Source organism: Petaurus breviceps, unplaced genomic scaffold (genome assembly GCF_028583685.1).
Source record: "Petaurus breviceps papuanus isolate PSGF00001 unplaced genomic scaffold, PetGlider_PUasm1.0 90822, whole genome shotgun sequence".
Classification (NCBI taxonomy): Eukaryota; Metazoa; Chordata; class Mammalia; order Diprotodontia; family Petauridae; genus Petaurus; species Petaurus breviceps.
The window spans coordinates 15,532,486-15,551,838 of record NW_027187351.1 but is presented as its reverse complement, the minus strand read 5'-3'; the positions used below and the strand labels follow the sequence as shown (position 1 = coordinate 15,551,838).

The window sequence follows — 19,353 nt, the reverse complement described above, 5'->3', positions numbered from 1 at the left end:
ATACAATAGTAAAATTATATGGATTTGGAGCTGATGGTTGGACTAAAAAAGTAGTCTTCAATAACTTGGCAATAAGTTTTTATTTGTGCACCCTAGAGATCTGTACTTGGTCCTGAGATACTTAACATTAGAAACAAATAAACAGTGATTCAGATAAAGGCATAAGGAGCATGCTTATCAAATTTTTGAATGACACAAAACTGAGAAGGAAGAAGTTCTTGATAGATTAGAATACTGGGGATCTATCTAATAGAGAAATAGAGCATTTATTAGCTGCATACTGTGTTCCACACACCATATTAAGTGCTGGGGATACAAATCTAAGCAAATGAAAATAACTTCTGCCTCAAGGAACTTGTACTCTAATGGGAAAAAGATAACAAATAAGGGGAGGAGAGAAGGGTATGGAAATGATCAAGGTGATTGTGAAGGAGGTGGAATCAAGAGGAAGAATTGAGTTAGTAGCATAGTAGGGGTCCCTCAAGAAGTGGTGGTCTGAGCTAGGGAGTCACCAATTAGAAGGACCACAGTTTTTTCAGGATGGGAAGGCAATTGTTGAGGATGTTGAAAAATCTAATGTGATATTTAAAAAGTTCAAGAGACATAGTTTCTGGGTAATTAATCATTTTATTAATAATGTTACCATATTACCAACAAAATGGGTCAGTCACACTCTTTAAAATTTTTTTTTTGCTTTTTTTTTTGCAGGGCAGTTGGGGTTAAGTGACTTGCCCAAGATCACACGGCTAGTTTTTTGTGTTAAGTGTCTGAGGTCAGATTTGAACTCAGGTCCTCCTGACTCCAGGGCCAGTGCTCTATTCACTGCACCACCTAGCCACCCCATAAGTTACACTCTTTAATGCCAAAGAGAAATGATGGTGGTGGGCTCACAGTTTATATGCCCTTGGAAGAGTGGGTACTTTTGAGGGTGGCAATCAGCTCTGGTTGGCTAACAATTAATAAGAAAGAATGAGTATTACAACGAAAGGTGGACATATTATAATGAGGGGCTAAGGGATTTGACTTTGATTATGTCATTTACTTCTAAATTGCCCTGCTCTGGGCAATATAATCAAAGAATTTATCCCAAACTTATGTGGAGCACAGTGGGCTTCCATATCTGAGTGGGGTCGAACAAGATTGAGGAGAAAGTTAATTCAATCTCATTATCAGCAATGTTCTTCAGAAAGCAAACAACCTACAGGTTTCTGAAAAATTCTGGTCCTAATTCAATAATTGATTATTAATATGAGAGAGAAATAATAATTTTTCTCACCAGAGACTGAGTCCAGTTGATAAGGAAGATGATATTTAACAGGGATAAACAAAGTCTTATAAATAGGTTCAAAAAACCAACCTCACAAATACAGGACAAAGGAGGTATGGTTAGAAAAATGGTTGCCTGAAAAAGATTAGTGTTTTTAGTGAACTTCATGTTTAATGTGAATGAACAGTGTGAAATGCCAGCCAAAAAAAAGCTCATGTAATCTTGGACTACATTAAGAAAAGCACACTTTCTAGAAAAAGTGGTCTTCAGGAATAAGAAAGTGATAGTTCCACTGTACTCTACATTAGTCAGAATATATCTAGAGTATTATGTTCAATTCTAGGTACTATAATTTTGGAGGGGTATTGATAGAATTTATAGAGAAGAGAAAACAGAATGGAATGGGGAAATGCTGTGTGAAGATCAGCTGAAAGAACAGAGGATGATTGTCTTAGAGAAGAGAAAACTCAGAGGTGATATGATGATTGTCTTCAATTATTTGAAGGGCTATAATCTGGAAGAGCAAATTGACTTGTTGTTTTTGCAACAGAGTATAGAACTAAGAGCAATTTGGTTGAAATTTCAAAGAGGCAAATTCAGGTTTGATATAAGAAATAATTTCCAAACCCTTAGTGCTATCCAAAAATGGAATGGGATACTTTGGAAGGAAGTGGGTTCCCCCTTATTGGAAATCTTCAAAGTGAAATTCTTCATCCAAACTACTGTTGTGGTAGTGGCTTCTTTTCCTAATATTGAACCAGGCCTGTGTTCCTGGTATAAATCCAGCCTGGTCACAATATTTAATCTTTGTCATATGTTGCTGTAGCCTCTTTGTTAATATTTCCTTTAACATTTTCCAATTAATATTAATTAAAGATATTGACATAGCTTTCTTTTTCTGTTTTGATTCTTCTTAGATTAAGCATCAAAAAATATTTGTATCATAGAAGGAATTTGATAAGATAATTTCTTTTTTCCTATTTTTGCAAATAATGTATATAATGTTAGAATTAATTTTCCTTTGAATATTTTTTGGGGATCTATCTGTTCCTTTTTTTCCCTTTTGGTGTGCTTTTATGCCTTATTAAATTATTTTCCCAAGATTATATTGTTTAATGTCTCTATATCTTGTTCTATTAATTTAGGTACTTTATATTTTTAAAATAAATGTTCATCTACTTAATTTAAGTTAATTTTATTGACATATGGCTGGGAAAAACCATTTCTAGTAATACCCTTTATTTCTTAATTTGTTTTGATTTTTCCTTTTTTCATTTTGATACTGGTAATTTTTTAAAAAGAAACCACATTACCTAATATTTGACCTATTTCATTAGTTTCCTTAAAATAAACCAACTCCTAGTAGTAAGGATATAAAGACAAAAAATAAATCTGTTCCTACAGTGGTAGTGATAGAAGTTGTTTGCTTTTCCTGGCACATGTTACCTCTTGTCTCTCACTCAAGGTGCCTTGCTTCTTTAGGTAGGTTGGTTTGCCTGCCCTGTGGGTGGCAGTTGGTCTGCAGTGGTGGGGTTATCTGACTGCTTCTCCATAGGAGATGATCCCCTTGATGATGGCTATGGGGAGTGGACTGAAAGAAGGGTCAGTTTGGTTGTGGTGGGGTATTGCTATTGGTGGTTCTTAGGCGCAGAGTCCTAATCTGTCTCCATCAATTTCTAAGGGCTGGGATTGGTCAAGCAGGTGGTGGTGGGAGTAGTTTGACTCCTGGCACATGCCACCTCTTATCTCTGCTTTAGGATGCTTTACTGCTTGTAGTCTTCCACTATCCCCTAAGATTTTTCCAACAAGTTTTTGTTCTAAACTCGTGTTCCCTTTGGTCAGAATCTCTCCTTCCTTAGAGACTTTTTACATTCTTTTGGTTCCTTTGTTATAATTTATTTAACTTCAGCTTGATAATGTTATAATTCATACTGATATCCTTTCTATCATTCTATCCATTTTTCATCATCAATAACTTTTTAATAGCTGAAAATTGAGTTGTTTCAATTACTCACCATATTTTTTCTCATTTTTGTTGTTACATTGTTTCAGTTATGGCCAGCTCTTCGTGACTCCTTTTGGGTTTTTCTTGGCAAAGATCCTGAAGTGGTTTGTCATTTACTTCTCCAGCTCATTTTACAGATGAAGAAACTGAGGTTAAGTGATTTGCCCAGAGTCACACAGCTAGTAAGTATCTGAGGCTGGATTTGAACTCAGGTCTCCCTGATTCTAGGTCTGGTTCTCTACCCAAAAAGTGGTTTTGTATTTCCTTCTCCAGTGAATTAAGGCAAACAGATTGTGACTCTGATTTTTATTCCAGCTTTAAACTGATTTTGATCAATTTGGTGTTATGACTATACATAGACAGCTGATTCAATAATATGCCACATCAGAAATGAATTTTCTTCAGTCTTTTAAAATCAACTTCATTTTTTGTGATGTCACTTATTGTTACTGTTGAGTTGTTTCAGTTATGTCTCTTTATGAGACATAAACTCTTTAAGAGTTTCTGACTCTTTGTGACCCCATTTGGGGTTTTCTTGGCAAAATTACTGGAGTGGTTGCAATTTCCTTCTCCAGCGCATTATATACATAATGAAGCTGAAGCAAACAGGGTTAAGTGACTTGCCCAGGGTCACACAGTTTGTGTCTGAAGCTGGATTTGAACTCATGAAGATGAGTGTTCCTGATTCCAAGCCCAGTGTTCTATACACTAAGCCACCTGGCTGCCCTGTGATGTTATTTAGGGATTGCTATATCTAGTAACTAATGATTTTTCCTTAAAGAAAGTATTCATATTGTAAAGATATGAAGCTAAGACTTTGGTCATTTTCATTTCCTGTATTTGACCCATGTTTTCAATTGTACTTCTCATTGAATTTATTTATTCCTACTTTTGTTTGACATAACCAAATACTACAGTGTATGTTGATTTAATTTTAAGGATTTTATTGATTTTTTTTAGGTAGAATTTCTCTGCCTCTTCATTTTCTGCAACAGATATTGGCACATAAGCCACAGGAATTCTCAGGGTGGCCTTTTTTTTTGGTAAATATTTATAATGAGCATTGTGGCATGAGATAAATAAGTATCCCATGAAAATCATTCTTGTATTTTGACTTACAATAAAAACCAACTCCACTAACTCCTTTGTTTTCTTCTCACTTGCAGGCTATCCTTCTATTTAGCAACAACTTCCTTTTGGTTTTTGGTCTTATTCATAGCTAGAATGTCAAAATTTACACAACTCAGTTTCTTTAATAATAAAAATGATGATAATAATAATGGCTATTATTATTATAGCTAACATTTATATAGTGCCCACTATGTGCTAGGTACTGTGTTAAGGACTTCACAATTATCATCTTATTTGATCCTCACAACAACCCTGGGAGGCTGTTGTTTATTAGTCTTGTCTGACCCTTTGTGACCCATTTGGGGTTTTCTTGGCAAAGATATTGGAGTGATTCGCCATTTCCTTCTCCACCTCATTTTATAGATGAGGAAACTGAGTTAAACAGAGGCCAAATGACTTGTTCAATGTTACGCAGCTAGTGTCTGGGGCTGATTTTGAACTCAGGTCTTCCTGATTCCAGGCCCAGTGGTCTATCCACTATGCAACTGAACTGCCCCCAAATAGTATGTTCACTCAGTGGTTTTTGCATAAATATCCACTGGAGTTTTAGACAATAATATTTACACAACTACATACGATTATAGCTAGTATTCAAAAAGAAAATGTTTTTAAAGTGCTTTGTAACAAACCACATAGAGTCATATAATTGTAAATTCCTATTAAGAGTATTATTAATGTTAATGGAGAGTCTAAAAACCAAGTGATTCTTGACATTGTCTTTCCTCTTCTTTGACTGCTCTGTCACCATTGTATAGAATCAGAAAGGAGTTGCACAGGTCATTTATTATTTTTCTTTGTTTTGGGGCTTGCCATGTCCAAGTCATTCATTACCCAGTAGTCAGTTTACAGAAGAGGAGTCTCTCTTTACTTAACTGGACTGGTCCTCAGAAAGTAGACACAATCTGATGGATATCCCATTTGAAGTCTCTTCTCCACCACAGCACCTTTCAGAGCTTATGATATGCAGACATAGCCTGGAAGGACTTGGGGACACTTCCATTACATAGTGAGACATTGGCACAATACTTCATAGGGTGGTAACAATGATAACCTTAAAAATTAGTGCAGCTCATTTTGTTATAAATATAAATGAAAGATAAAATTTAAAAATGATAATTCTAATCCACCTCCACATTTAGATAAGATGTCCTGGGATCTAGGGAAACCCTGCATACACAACTAATATTGATTACTATTCTATGTCACTGAAGGCAAATCCTGGCATACACATCGAGGGGGAAGATTGAATAGCCTATCATGACAGAAAGATATTGCCTCTTTCTAATTCATTACATAATACAGACTAGTCCTTTGTCCCTGACTTTGGTTTTCTTGCACAAAGACTCTTATTGTTTTTTTGGAAGGGGGAGGCAAGGCAGTGGAACTAGTAGGTGTCAAATGTCTGAGGTCTGATTTGAACTCAGGTCCTTCTGACTCCAGGGCCAATGCTCTATTCAATTCGGCGATTTAGTTGTCCCTTACAAAGACTCTTTAGGCACTTCTGGCTAACCCTCTCAATTATTTGCCTTTTCAAACTCCTAGCTGTGACCTTAGTTCTGCTTTCTGTTAACCTATTTGGGTCTTGGCTTGGACTTTGCTCTATTTTTTGTCACTCCTTCTTATTCCTCATCCACAGTATAATTTGTCTTTCCAGCACTGCTAATTATTGCTTATCTCTGGCATATATAGGTTCCTATTCCTTCACTTCTTTTCAATTGGAGATTTGTAGGGAACTGACACATTGTTTTAATCATCTGTGGGACTATGTCTTGTCCTCCCTGCACTATAGGAATTTATACTTTCCTGTTCCATTTTTGGTCTTTTGTGATGTTGTTCAGTTGGATACTGGAGTGGTTTGCCATTTTCTTCTCTGGCTCATTTTACAGATGAGGAAACTTGAGGCAAACAGGGTTAAATGACTTGCCAAGGGTCACACAGCTAGAACGGGTCGGAAAGTCAGATTTGAACTCAGCAAAATGAGTCTTTCTGACTCCAGACCCAGCACTCTATCCATTGCACCACCTCTGTTAACTCATTGGTTATATATCTTTGGGCAACTAACATTCTCAAAACCTTACTTTTCTTACATGTAAAATAAAGAGAAGTGGCATAATAGGTACCATCAAAGAAATGCAAGAGGTGTCCATCATGAGATGAAGACAATGAAGAGCCAATAGCATACGATATCCTGTGTGCTACATTGATATCCTTGTGATATTGAAAACTTTGAGGAAGGCTACTATGATGTTGGGTAGATACCATGTAGTGAAATTATAGGAAGACATGTGCAAAAGTAACATAGGATAGACAGGTATGAATGGTTTGTGATCTACTTCATTGGAATAAATAATAACATCTGTGAGATAATAGGTTCACTAGAATCTTATATAATATCTGAACACATGATTGTCATGAGGATTCAAAGAGGAAATGTAAAGTTATTTGCAGCAAACTGTTAAGTACTACATAAGTATAAATTCTTCTTCTTTTTTATTCTCTTTTTTTTCCATATATGACTTTGTACATCATTAGTTTTAATGCTTCTATTACTCTATGAAGTTCAGTTCTGATGTCTCATCATTGCCTGGAGGTAATTATAGGTTCTTGTAATGCAGGGTCTACTATGCTAGAAAGTATTTGAATATGGTCCTAGAGACATACTGTTTTCTGAAGGCCAGGCTAGCTGAATACGGAGAGGCTTTAGGTTGGTGGCTTGCTAATGAGTTCTTTATCTATGGCAACTCATAGTAAAGAAAAAACAAAAAATGGTCCTCAGTCCTACATGGACCTCTTTTATTTCTGCAGTGATGGTAGCAAAGGGAAAGAAAATGGGACAGAGTGGGCTAAGAAGCACAGGGTTTATAGACCAACAATAAATGTTAACTAATAATATATTGGCACTCATTGTGAGCTGTAACCAAGTGGACCTTTTACTATAGGTAGTGAATGGTTAGTTTCACCAAATGAAACTACAAGACAAAAGAATGTTATACATAACTAGAAGGAAGGGTGGTCTATGCAGGGGAGAGAAGCTGGGTCCTGGAGGCCACATGTGGCCTTTTAGGTCCTTGGGTGTAGCTTTTTGACTGAGTCCAAGTTTTACTGAACAAATTCTTTTATTAAGGGAATTTGTTCTATGAAGTTTGGGTTCAGTTAAAGGGCTGCACTTAAGGACCTAGAGGGCTGCATGCAGGCTCCAGGACCCAGGTTCCCCACCCCTGGATAGTTTTTCTTTGGAGAGCCAAAGAAAGGAACTGGCAGAGCTGGTTTTTTTCTACAGTCATCTTTCATTTTCTCCCCTAGTTCTGCCTCTGGTGTTCTGGACTTTGCCACAATGTCCAACCTGCCATTCACATTATAAGTTGCCTTAAAACGTATAATCTTTTCAATATGAAACATCCCTTCTTGTATTTCCTTCTGGAACCTCCATTTTGAGAAGAATCTAGACCAGCCATTCATTATATTCCAGATTTCACAGACTTTCCCTTGCATGAATTTTTCTCTCCCCTCTCCCTCCTCCCACTCACCCCCCGCCATGGTTTTCACTTCCTCTTTTTTTTAATGTTGTCTTCCACCATTAGAATGTCAGGTCATAAGTTGTCTTTTTCTTTTGCTTGTATTTGTATCTCTAGCAGTTAGGATAGTGCCTGACATATAGTAAATGATTAATAAATGCTTCTTGACTTAACTTGATGATCTTTTCTTTCCTTTCTTTCTCCTGTGTTGACTTGCTTGGTGGAATTTTAGTCAATGGTATATACTTACCTTTTCTCTGAATGCTTTGCAAGCTGTTTCTCCCAAATTTAGGGTACATGTTAGACTCTGCCTGTTGCCTCTTCTCTACCACAAACTCTGGGAGGGAATGATCACTTTCTCCTTCCCTCTGTCCCAGGTTCTTGTCCTTTCTGTCCTAGCGGCCAGTCCTCTATTAGTGAGGATCCAGTCCAGAATAGAATTTCTCTTTGTTGATTCCTCTACCTTTTGAAGGGTAACATGATCACTATGGCAAGTCAAGCAATTATTAGCTGCTGCTTTTAGCAGTGCGATCTATTAGATGTCTGGGTGACTGACCTCCCCCATCACTACTACAGTATGCCTCTGCATGCTATAGACTAATGAGACTAATGGTAAGTCTCACAAACTACTCATCTGTTCCCTCTTTCAGTTCTGGGTCTGTGGGTCTGTGGTATACACCTGTAACAAAAATCACTTCTGTTTCTCTCTTTGTTGACTTTCATATAAATACTCTACTATGATTCCCCCTCTCTGGTTCCTTGATTTCCTTGAATGAATGTACCTCTTTTATAAATCCCTTTTGAGTAAGTTAGGTTACTCAGACCCATTTCCCAGCCAAGGTTTTCAGAGTACCAAGTCTCAGTGACCCCTATGAAGTCAAATTTGCCTGCTTGATTAGAGCCTTTAGTTTCTCTTGTTTATTGCTTAACCACTGGCAGCTCGTATATAGACTTTTGAGGTCAAGATGTTTTGAGTACTCTTTTCTTTTACTTTTTTTTTTTTTGCTTTTTGGAGGGCAATTGGGGTTAAGTGACTTACCCAAAGTCACACAGTTAGTGTGTCAAGCGTCTGAGGCCAGATTTGAACTCAGGTCCCCCTGACTCCAGGACCAGTGCTCTATTCATGCCACCAAGCTGCCCCTCACTCTTTTCTTGGATCTTGTGTCCTATGAACTTTTGGATGCTTTTACTGCTGTTCTTTCTTCACTGTAGCTAATTTCTATGGTATCTAGCTTGTGGTATATACAAAGACAGTCTTTTCTCTCTCTCTTTCCTTTTTAGTTTAAAACTCTTTTAATTACTCATACAAGACACCCAGCAAATACATTCTTACCAGCTTTTGTTAGTTGTATCCTATCTCTGGTCAGGAATCAGTCATTTCTGTGTTCTAAGCTCAATACCAGAAGGCCAAATCCTATTCTCAGAAACCAACTTCTTTTCTGAATCCTTTGCCTTCAATGGGCAGCAATGAGAAATTGCAACCTGTGCCCCAATGGTCTTCTGGTTTTGGTGGAGACCTCATAATCATTAGTAATATTCTTTCATTTTCTCCAGAATTCACTATTCTCTATTTTATTTTAAATTTCAATCTATAAATCGATACTGTTATTTTTCTTAAAAGTGTTTGCTCCCAAAAAGAAATTATTTCTTGAAGCAACCAATTCAATTCAATTCAATTCAATGCAATAAACGTTCATCAAAAACCTACTATGGGCATCAAGCATTCTCAAACCCATATTAAGTGTGGGCTCAGGTTCTTTTGTTGGTTCTCTACCTCCAGATGGATGAGTGGTAGTGGTGAATAAAGATCATAGGATCATAACTTAGAGCTATGAGGAGTATCAGAGGCCGTCTGATCTCAAACTGGATGAGGGAACTAAGTTCCAGAGAGGTAAAGTGACCTCCTTAAGGTCACATAGGAAGTAAGGCGCAGAGACAAGATGTGAGCATAGGACCTTTGACTCCGATTCCCACTGTATCTCAGTTAAAGCAGCTGGTCACTGCTCTCTTAATTTTGGCTCTTTATTACCAAGGAAATTATAAAAATTTCCTTAAGTACTGTAACATCTTCTTATGCTACATCTTAAAATAAATATGATGGAACTGCTTGACTAATGAGGCGAAAACTCCTAATTTTAGAAATGACCAAGTTCTCACCTCAGCAACACCCTATCCTTTTGTGTCTGGGGATAGGTAGAGATGGACAAAGATAGTAACAGGGAGGAATTAGGTAAAATACGCTCTACTCAGGGGTTTGGGAGTAATAGGTATAAGGCAAAATCATCATGTGTGGTAAGGTGAGGCACTTGGGGACCAACCATATGGTAAGTAAAAAAAGAGAAAGCCAATGTCGATAATGATGACACAGATCATGTGCAGCTGCTAAGCTGAATTGCTATATACTGTTGATCTCATCATTTTAGCTGACATCATCTTCTGTACACACTACCACAAGCAAATGGATTGTGTGGTAAATCCACTTTGATCATTAAGACAGCTGACTTGGTCAATAAATAGGATTGCTGTGCTAGGTCCCAGTCATGTGGCATGTGTTCTGCTAATGAGCTGGAACTCATTCATTTCTGTGAATCCTTCCAAGATCCTAGGGTGGCATGGTCAGACTTGTGCTCTAAGAATATCGATTTGGCAGCAGTGTAGATGATGGATTAGAGAGGGGTGAGACTGGAAGCTGATTAGGAAGCCATTACAATTAGTCTAAGGGAGTGGTGAGGAGGGCCTGAACTAGGAGGCTGGTCATGTGACTAGAGGGGAAGGGAACTTGAGCCCTTGTCTAAAAATCATCAGATTAAATACATTTGCTAAGTAGATAAATCCTGTTTTTCTATTTTGCTATGAATAAAGAAAAGAATAATAAATAAATTAAAATTAATCAAAATTTCAAAAAAAGTATCAAAAGGTCTAAGTAGAGAAAATTTATTATCACAGATATAGGAGATTAGGGGGGACAGGAGATAGTTAAGACTTTTTAATTTAGAAAGACCAAGGTCACCCACAGCATCCAGGGCCATTGCCAGTTATCTTGTCTTGCTACTGGACTTCAATGACTCTGGAGGAGAGAGTGAGGCTATTGACTTTTCACAGCTCTGCCTCACTCAAATCCAATTCACTTGCAAGCCAAGACATTACCCTCATGATGTCATTGGTAGTCATTGAGAATGAAGGACAAACAACTATGACAACAAATGGAGTGGGATAAATTTCATATTTAAGAAGATACAAACAACAATAATAACATGAACAATAGCAAAAATTCATGCTAAAATGGGAATCTGAAAAAAATGCAAATGAAACTAGACAAAAACTAGAAAATATTTTATTGAAAATGATCTCATCTTGGTAAAGACATGAAACAGAAAACTGAACAGAACTACTTGCACCTTCTTTGGTTTTTACCTCTAAGCTTTTCTCATTTTGGCACTCTTTGTGTGTTATGTGTATTTGTTCTTTAGCCTTTGCTAGACTGAAACAATTTACTTAGGTCTTATTTAAGCTGGGAATATTCCATAATTACCACCTGTTCCTCATTATTTGGATCCAATAGAATTTGCCTAGCCAGCTCTGGCTTGTATTACTGAGCATAACGGGGTAAAATTTCAGGGCTGTGGAATGTGATATGACATAAGTGTTCTCAATGATGGGAATAATTTGCACGACCCAAATTCAGTGAAATCTGATAGATTCTCAAATCCAGGATGATTTCTTTGGTTGGTTCAAATACAATATGCCAGGAAGTTCACCTGAGCTGGAAGAGGGACCCTATTACATGCCTTTTTATCACCATCTGCCTAATCTAGGCAAACAACCTCCTGACAGAGGTCTTCCAACTTCTACTTTATCTGCCTCCTCCAATCCATCTTTCTCATGCTTCCAAACTAATCTTCCTTGTGTATAGCTCTGGCCATACTAATTATGCTCAAAAATTTTTTTATTGGTTTTAATATTAGCTTCCATGTAAAGTTTAAACCCCTCTGCCTGTCTTCCACAATCTGGTGTCACCTTCTCTTTCCAGTCTCATCCCATACTACTTTTCTCTATAGACATCGTATTCTTGGGATTTTCTACTTCCATGCCTTTGTTCACAACTATTTTCTTCCCTTTCTTTACCTGTTGAATTTTTGCTCACTCTTTAAGACCCAATTCAGATGTCACTAACACCATAAGACCATCCCCATCCTTCTAGTTGTGAATTGTTTTTGTCTCCTTTTTCACAAACATTGTCCCTACATAGTAAATTGTTCTGCTTATCTTTGAGTCACTTACTGCATACATCCAACCAATTGCCAAATCATGTTGTTTCTTTCTCCATAACATCTCTCATGCATTTTCTCTTTTCTTCAGTCAGTAACCATCTTAGGCCCTTATCACCTCTGACCTGGATTGTTGCTCAGGAGACTTGGGTTCAAATCTTAACTCTGACATTTCTTAAGTTCATGACCATGGACAAGTCATTTAACTTCTCTGAGGTTCAGGTTTCTCATCTATAAAATTAATTCTAATACTTGCACTTAATGTGTTTTTAAAAATATGTGCGTATATGTTTGTGGGATGTGTATATGTGTATCTATATATCTATGATATATATGTAAGCTCTCATCTTTTTGTCTCTTCTAGTGCCTAGCACAATGTATTATTACACATGGTAGGTTCTAATAGATATTTATTGAATAAAAACTAGGGCTGGGGCTCACTTTGAGAAGTGTTGTGTGACTTGACCAGAAGAGACTCTGGGAAGCCGTTGAGAGCCCCCTGGCTTTGAAAAACCCAGATGTTGATGCTTCCCTCTCTGGTAACTGACTTGGTATGGATGTAATGGTCAAGACAGTTGGAGGCCTGTCTTCTTGATATGTTTTTCTGTTTTCTTGTAACTTCTGTCTGTATACTCTGAAGTTTGGGGTGCTGACTTTCCCCTGAACAAGGGGATATGTTTGATTGATTACAATAAGCTTATTAACCCCCCAAAACCAAAAAACAAACAAACAAAAAAAACAGCTAGGGTCAGAGAACACCTCCAATGTTTATCTCCAGAACCAGAACTCCATTCCCTTTCATTTTCTAATGCATATTCCCTTTCAATTTTATCTTTAGACATTCCTTCTTCTGTCCCCTCCCTTTAGCATACCAATACATCATTTGTTTCTATAATACAATCCCTGTCTTCACTCCTACAGTATTTTCCTTGGCAGTTTCACATTATAACACATCTTTCTGTCATTCATTTCTCCAGGAAGTTCCTGGAATGATTTTCTTCCTCTTTTATTTATTCTGTTCCTTAACACCCTCCTTTTTCAACTACAGATAGCCAGTAACTTACAAATTGGACATGTTCCCAAAATCCACTTACAGAATTATAAATGATGACTCTTGGGCCATTCTGTACAAGGTTGTTTAACCCACAAATGTGGTATAATGGGGAAATCATTAGAGTTGGAATCAGAAGACTTCAGTTATAGTTTAAATTCTGCCAAGTTTTGCTACTAACTAGTTATGTGACCTTGGACAAATAGCTTAACCTCACTGAGTCCCACAGAGGATACTTATTTGCAAAATGGGAAAAATAATACTGCCCTACCTACCTTACAGAGTTGTTGTGAGGATTAAATTATCTGAGATAGTGGTAAAGCCACTGTATTAGAATAATGAGGTGGCCTAATTAGGGTGATGGTATTGTAAAAGAACTCTGTCTTGGAAGAGATATTGTGTGAGACAAGCCATAGATATGTTGGGCCTATTGTCCCCATCTTAGTGTGTGTTTCCTCATCTCTATGTACCATGGTACACTGGGATGGATATTAGATTTGTGGTTAGAAGACCTGGGTTCAGATCCTGACTTTTCCAATTATTACCTCTGTGGCTTTGGTTAAGTTAATGTCTTTCTTTGAAAGTCAGTTTTCTTTTTTTCAAATTTATTTATTTAATTTTAGTTTACAACATTCAGTTCCACAATTCCTTGAGTTTCAAATTTTCTCCTCCTCCCTCTCCTCCCCTCCCCTTTTTACCCCCCACCCCCACCCCTAGCATGCAATCAGATATAGGATCTACAAATATCTTCACATTAAACATTAGTCAGGTTGTAAAGAAGGATTATAATCAATGGAATGAACAATGAGAAAGAGAAAACAAAACAAAACAAAAAAAAAAAAGAGAGAGATCCAGTAGTTTGCTTCGATCTGTATTCAGACTGTAGTTTGAAAGTCAGTTTTCTTATCTGAAAAATAAGAAGTCTGGATAAGATGACCCATGGGATACATTTGCGTTCTAAATCCATGCAACTACGATTCCTAACTTCTGAACACTACTATAATCTCCTTGCCTACCACTTGCCCACACAGACTCATCTTAGGAATTTTGGTATTTAGTGAAAGTTGAAGCAAAATGGGGGTGGGGATAATAGACAGTTGATTTGGGGTATCATTGTTCTATCTCTGGACAATCAGTGAGATATCTACACTGATGATGGAAGTGGGAAGGAGTAGGAGCAGGCTGCTGTAGACTGAGGAAAAGAAGCATGCCTCAGGATGGTGCTATAGGATGTCTGTTAAATTTTAATACTCTGGGGGCAAAGCCCAGACGCCCTGATCTACTTTTGGTTTTGTGCCTAAATCCTTGGATCTAATTATCCTGTGAGCTCTGACTTGACCTGGTATGGGTTTCCATTTACTCTCTTTGAGAAGACTTCTTCCATGTTTTGTTTTGTTTTTTCTTTAAGAGGGTTCCTTCTTGTACTGTTCTCATAGATCCAAATCATTCATATACATCAGACCCATCAACAGCTTTGGAAGTGATACAACCAGTCTTGTCTCTTGCTCCAAACCAAAACAAACCTACTTTTCTTGTTGCCTTATGAGGTCTTCCACTAGGGGCGTGGCAAGAGGTGTGCCAGACCTCTATGGAAATCGCAATTTTCTAGGGGGCTTTTGAAGCCTTGAAGGAAACAAATGAGTGAATCTAGAAGTGCATAGAATCAGTATGCTTTTATCTGGGGCTTGTGGTGATATGGAATCTATCCAAGGGTTCCTGGCTGAATACAAGCTGTTTCAAAACTAAAAATTTTTAATCAACAAAAATTTATTTTCTATCCTTCCTATTTTTCCTCCACCATTTGAAAAAAAAGGACAAAATAATTGTAACAAAAATGTATAGTCAAATGAAACACATTCCACACTGTTGTTGTTCAGTTGTTTTTAAGTCATATCCAACTCTTCATGACCCCATTTGAGGTTTTCTTGGCAAAGATACTGGCATGGTTTACCATTTCCTTTTCCAGGTCATTTTATAGATGAGGAAACTGAGGCAAATAGGGTTAAGTGACTTGCCCAGGGTCACATAGCTAGTGTGTGTCTGAGGTCAGATTTGAACTCAGGAAGATCAGTCTTCCTGACTCCAGGCCCAGCACTCTCTACATTGTCACCTACTTGCCTTTGTAACTGAAATACAAAACAAAAGAAACAGAAAGAAAAGTCAGAGTATTAGGAAAATGAGATTATAGAGGTAAAGACAAGGAGAGAGTGACAAGGAGGGTGTGGGGGTAGTCAACAGTGTCAAACAATACCATGACTAATTTCATGTCCAAAGCAAGAGTATATATAACATGGTGTTGCTCTTTCCTGATGGCAAGGCATACTTGCAATAGTTGGGATGTTGTTTGTCCTTCATTTTTTAAGTGATGTAGAGTTGTGCAAAGTCACCACCAGCCTTACTCTCTTTTCCAGTCATCAAAGTCCATTGGCAGGACAAAAGTCAAGGTGACTGGTGATGGCCTGGGATGCAATGAATGGCTTTGGTGTCTTTGATGTCTGGCCAAGCCCTAAGCATTCCACAGTGTCTGCTTTAGCTGCCTTCATGGTCATTGGATCAAATTGTTCTCTTTCACATGCCTGGGGTAGACATCCACCTAACTCACCGATAACTTTGAGGTACATTGATTACCCTCAATCAGGTTTAACCCATCTGTGGAGATGGTTTACTGGGGTGTGGCTGCTGCTTACCTGTGGCTCCAAGAAGTTGTATTGGGATGGTAGATGTATATTTATGTAGTTTTCTGTGCCCTTCAACTTTGCATGCCCCAGGAAAGTGCCCTGCTTTCCCCACTCTTTTTATAGCACTGGAATCTAATCTCATGGAGAGGTCAAGAAGGATGAGGATGGAAGAATGGAAGAATAAAGAGGTCACTGGTGATCCTGTAGAGAGAAGTTTCAGTTAACGGGTAGTGACAAAAGCCCCATCATAAGGAATCCAACAAGTGGAGGTTGAGGAAGTGATAGTATTTAGCACAAACTACTTTTTCTACAACTTTGACAGTGAAAGTGAGGGGAGGAGGTTGCAGAGGGGTTTATTCAGGCAAAGAAAAGCTTTTCTAAATATAATGGGAACCTGAACATATTTGTAGTATGAATAAAAATATCAGCAGATATTAGTTAGAAAATATACATGTATAATTTCTTTTACATCCTTTTCATTGATATTTTATGGTCAGAATTGTGTGCAGGGTGTCAATTATGTTAGTATATTGTTCTGGGCTGCTGCTCACAAGGTGAATCCAGGAACTACGATGGCTATTGATCTGATCTCCCTTCCCTTTCCCATGTCACCCAAGTTTCTGAAGATTGGTCACAGCAGCTGACTATTCAACATCACGATAAAAGTTCTTCCCTTGCCTTTGTTCAACAGTTTCTTTTATGGCTCTTCTATAGCTTTCAACTCAGAGAGTGACTCCTGTTGCTGCTGCCAATTCAAGTGTCTTAGGAGCAGAATGGAGATGTCAGTCAGCCAACCAGCATTTGTTAAGTTCCTACTATGTGCCAGGCTAAGTGCCAGAGGGAAAATAAAGGGGGAAAAACACTCAAGGAACTCACAATATAATGGAGGAGAGAAAAGGCAAATAAGATGTACAAACAAGGTAATATAAATAAATTTATAATATAATAATTTAGTATAATTAATATTTATTTTAATTATTAATAATTAATTAATATTTATTAATAATTTATAATATAATAAAAGAATAAATTAGAGATAATCTGAGAGAAGGAATGAAAATTAAGGAGGACTGGGCAAAGCTTCTTGCATAAGGTGGTTCTTTGTCTGATATTTGAAGGGGAAGCAGAAAAAGGAAGGGAACAAGTATTTAAGTGTAATTATATGCCAGGCTAAGCATTTTTTTTAAACAAAATTAAGAAAGACTTTAAAATGATATAGAAATAATATGGTGGGAAAAATGATATGTTTCCCTCTCAAATTTGGGGATGGATATATAGATAGTATAAGAGGGAGAATTGGGGAGTAGAGATGATATATTCCTTTGGCATAAGAGCACTGTGGTTTTTGTAATGTCTTTACCTGTTGACTTCCTCAAGCCAGAAGGTTTTTATGGTCAATTCTAAGTCAATTATGGTCAAAGCTGTGATCCCTAGTCAATTGTACTTCCTGAATTTTTAGGACAGAAAGTCAAAGGCTTCGCAAGGGGTAGTAATATCTCAGAAGAACATGGCCTGAATTATTCTTATTAAGTTCAATTTGGACAGAAAATCATATAGTATTTTCCCCTATGTATTTAATCAACTGTACATGGATGTGCATTGACAGGGTAACCATTGAGATTATGTGTGGGTAGCACACACTATTCTCCTCTGCCCAGCCATGATTTGTTGACTTTGCCTAGTTTTCTCAAATGGTAAGCCTTTTTGCTCCAGTCAGGAGTGTTTCTGAAAGTTGCACCTATTACCAAGCTTACTAACCAAAGCAGAGACAGAATAGCTGGAAAACAGATTTAAATTTTAAATTGATCTTTTATGCATAAAACCAGGTCATTATTTTTGCATTTATATTTAGCCTAGGCTCTCAGCATAGTCCAAAGGATTTTGCAAGAAGTGGTGGCTAGAGTTAATTACACAATTGTTGGGAGAAACAAAGTTACTCTATAATTACTGACATTTTCAAAGGAATTATGTCTAGTTACTATGAACAACACATACTATTTGGTGGCAACTATGCAATTAACTTGTCCAACACTAATAAATTGAATGCCCCATAAACTCATGCACCAGCTGTTGGAGGGAGGGGCAGACAAGCAACAAAGTCTTAGGATTAATTTGAATTTGTTAAGACTCCAAATTCAATGTACATATACATGTGTCCTGCATTAAAAAAGCAAATACAAATATAGAAACAGACATAATGGATAAATTGGGTATGATAGGATGTTGATGGATGAGTGTCTAAGGAAGGAAAGGGGCCAGAGTTATTAATTTGACAATCAACACCTGCTTATTAAGTTCCTATTATGTGCAAAATAATGATGTTAAGCATTAGTACAGAAACAAAATTTAGACTCCGTTCACTCAACAGATTTTGCTTCATTTTTCTTCTCCCTGACCATTTTCTCAATAGGTACTCTACTGGCCTACTGGCTCAGACTAGTGATCATACCCTGAAAGTTGTAACTCTCTTATCTTTAGAACTTCTGCCCTGGGTCCCTACTCTTCTGATTGGTCATCACTTCACCTATATCACTATGTCAGGCAGTCCCAGACACGTTTTATTTCACTTCTATATAGTCTTCTCCCTCAAGTCTCCTGCTCTTCCCTCTCTCCCATTCCCATCTGGAACAAGGATCAAATCAACTTTGCCATTGTTTCTGGAAGGAATGTGCCAATCTATTGCCTTATGTCTCCACTGTCCATCACTGTAACTTTCTGCAAGTTCCTTGGCCACCCAGGCCCTTATGTGTATTTCCCTCTCCCCCATTAGAATAGTCCCCTCTTGAGGAGGGGACTATCTTTAATTTTGTACTTGTGTCCCCAGAACTTAGTACTGTATTTGGCATATGTAAAACCTGGGATTTGATTTGTGTATGCCCAGATAATCCAAGATGAAGGCACCCTGATTCTGGGAGAAGACAGTCTGTATTACTCTACCACATGGGTTGGAGTAGCCTCATTTCATTGGCTGCAAAGCTAGAACAGGCAGTATCTTGAAAACTTCCATATTGGAATATTCTCCCACTTTCCACCCTCTTCAGTGTCCAGAGAGAATGAAGGTCTTGTTCAACCACTGCACAGGTACCATGAACTGGTACCCTTCCCTCCACCCCATTTTTCCTTGTGGCCCTAAGACATGGAAATGGGTTTTGTTTTGGTTTCTTCTATTTCGTTTGTCTTTTCAGTTCAAGGCAGAGGTAGTGGAATCCCTAGTAGACCTGGGACCTTTTAGCCATGGATTGTGGAGACAGGATTCCAAACCAGATATGCAGTCAATCAACCAGCCAGCCCAGGAGGGAAGCCCTGAAAAGCCAGGGTGCACAGATTGGAGCCCAAGGATAGTTTCAACTCAGGACTTGGCTCTTTGTTATATAGGAATGGAATAAACTGAGAACATAATCTCCTTCCCTTTCCCAGAGTATGAAGTGGTGGGGGGGG

The 19,353-nt window shown here is 37.8% G+C and overlaps 1 long non-coding RNA gene across 2 annotated transcripts in view; it reads left to right on the top strand.

Annotated features, from left to right (window-relative positions):
• LOC138148164 (uncharacterized) overlaps window positions 1–19,353 on the top strand; it is a 136,064-nt gene that overhangs the window by 51,987 nt on the left and 64,724 nt on the right. The window contains exons 3-4 of one of the 2 annotated variants that reach the window (XR_011164987.1): window positions 3,320–3,454; window positions 4,233–4,469. This is a non-coding gene — a long non-coding RNA (uncharacterized lncRNA). Of the gene's footprint in view, window positions 1–3,319; window positions 3,455–4,232; window positions 4,470–19,353 lie in introns of those variants that run through there. The other variant, XR_011164988.1, reaches the window with a different exon arrangement.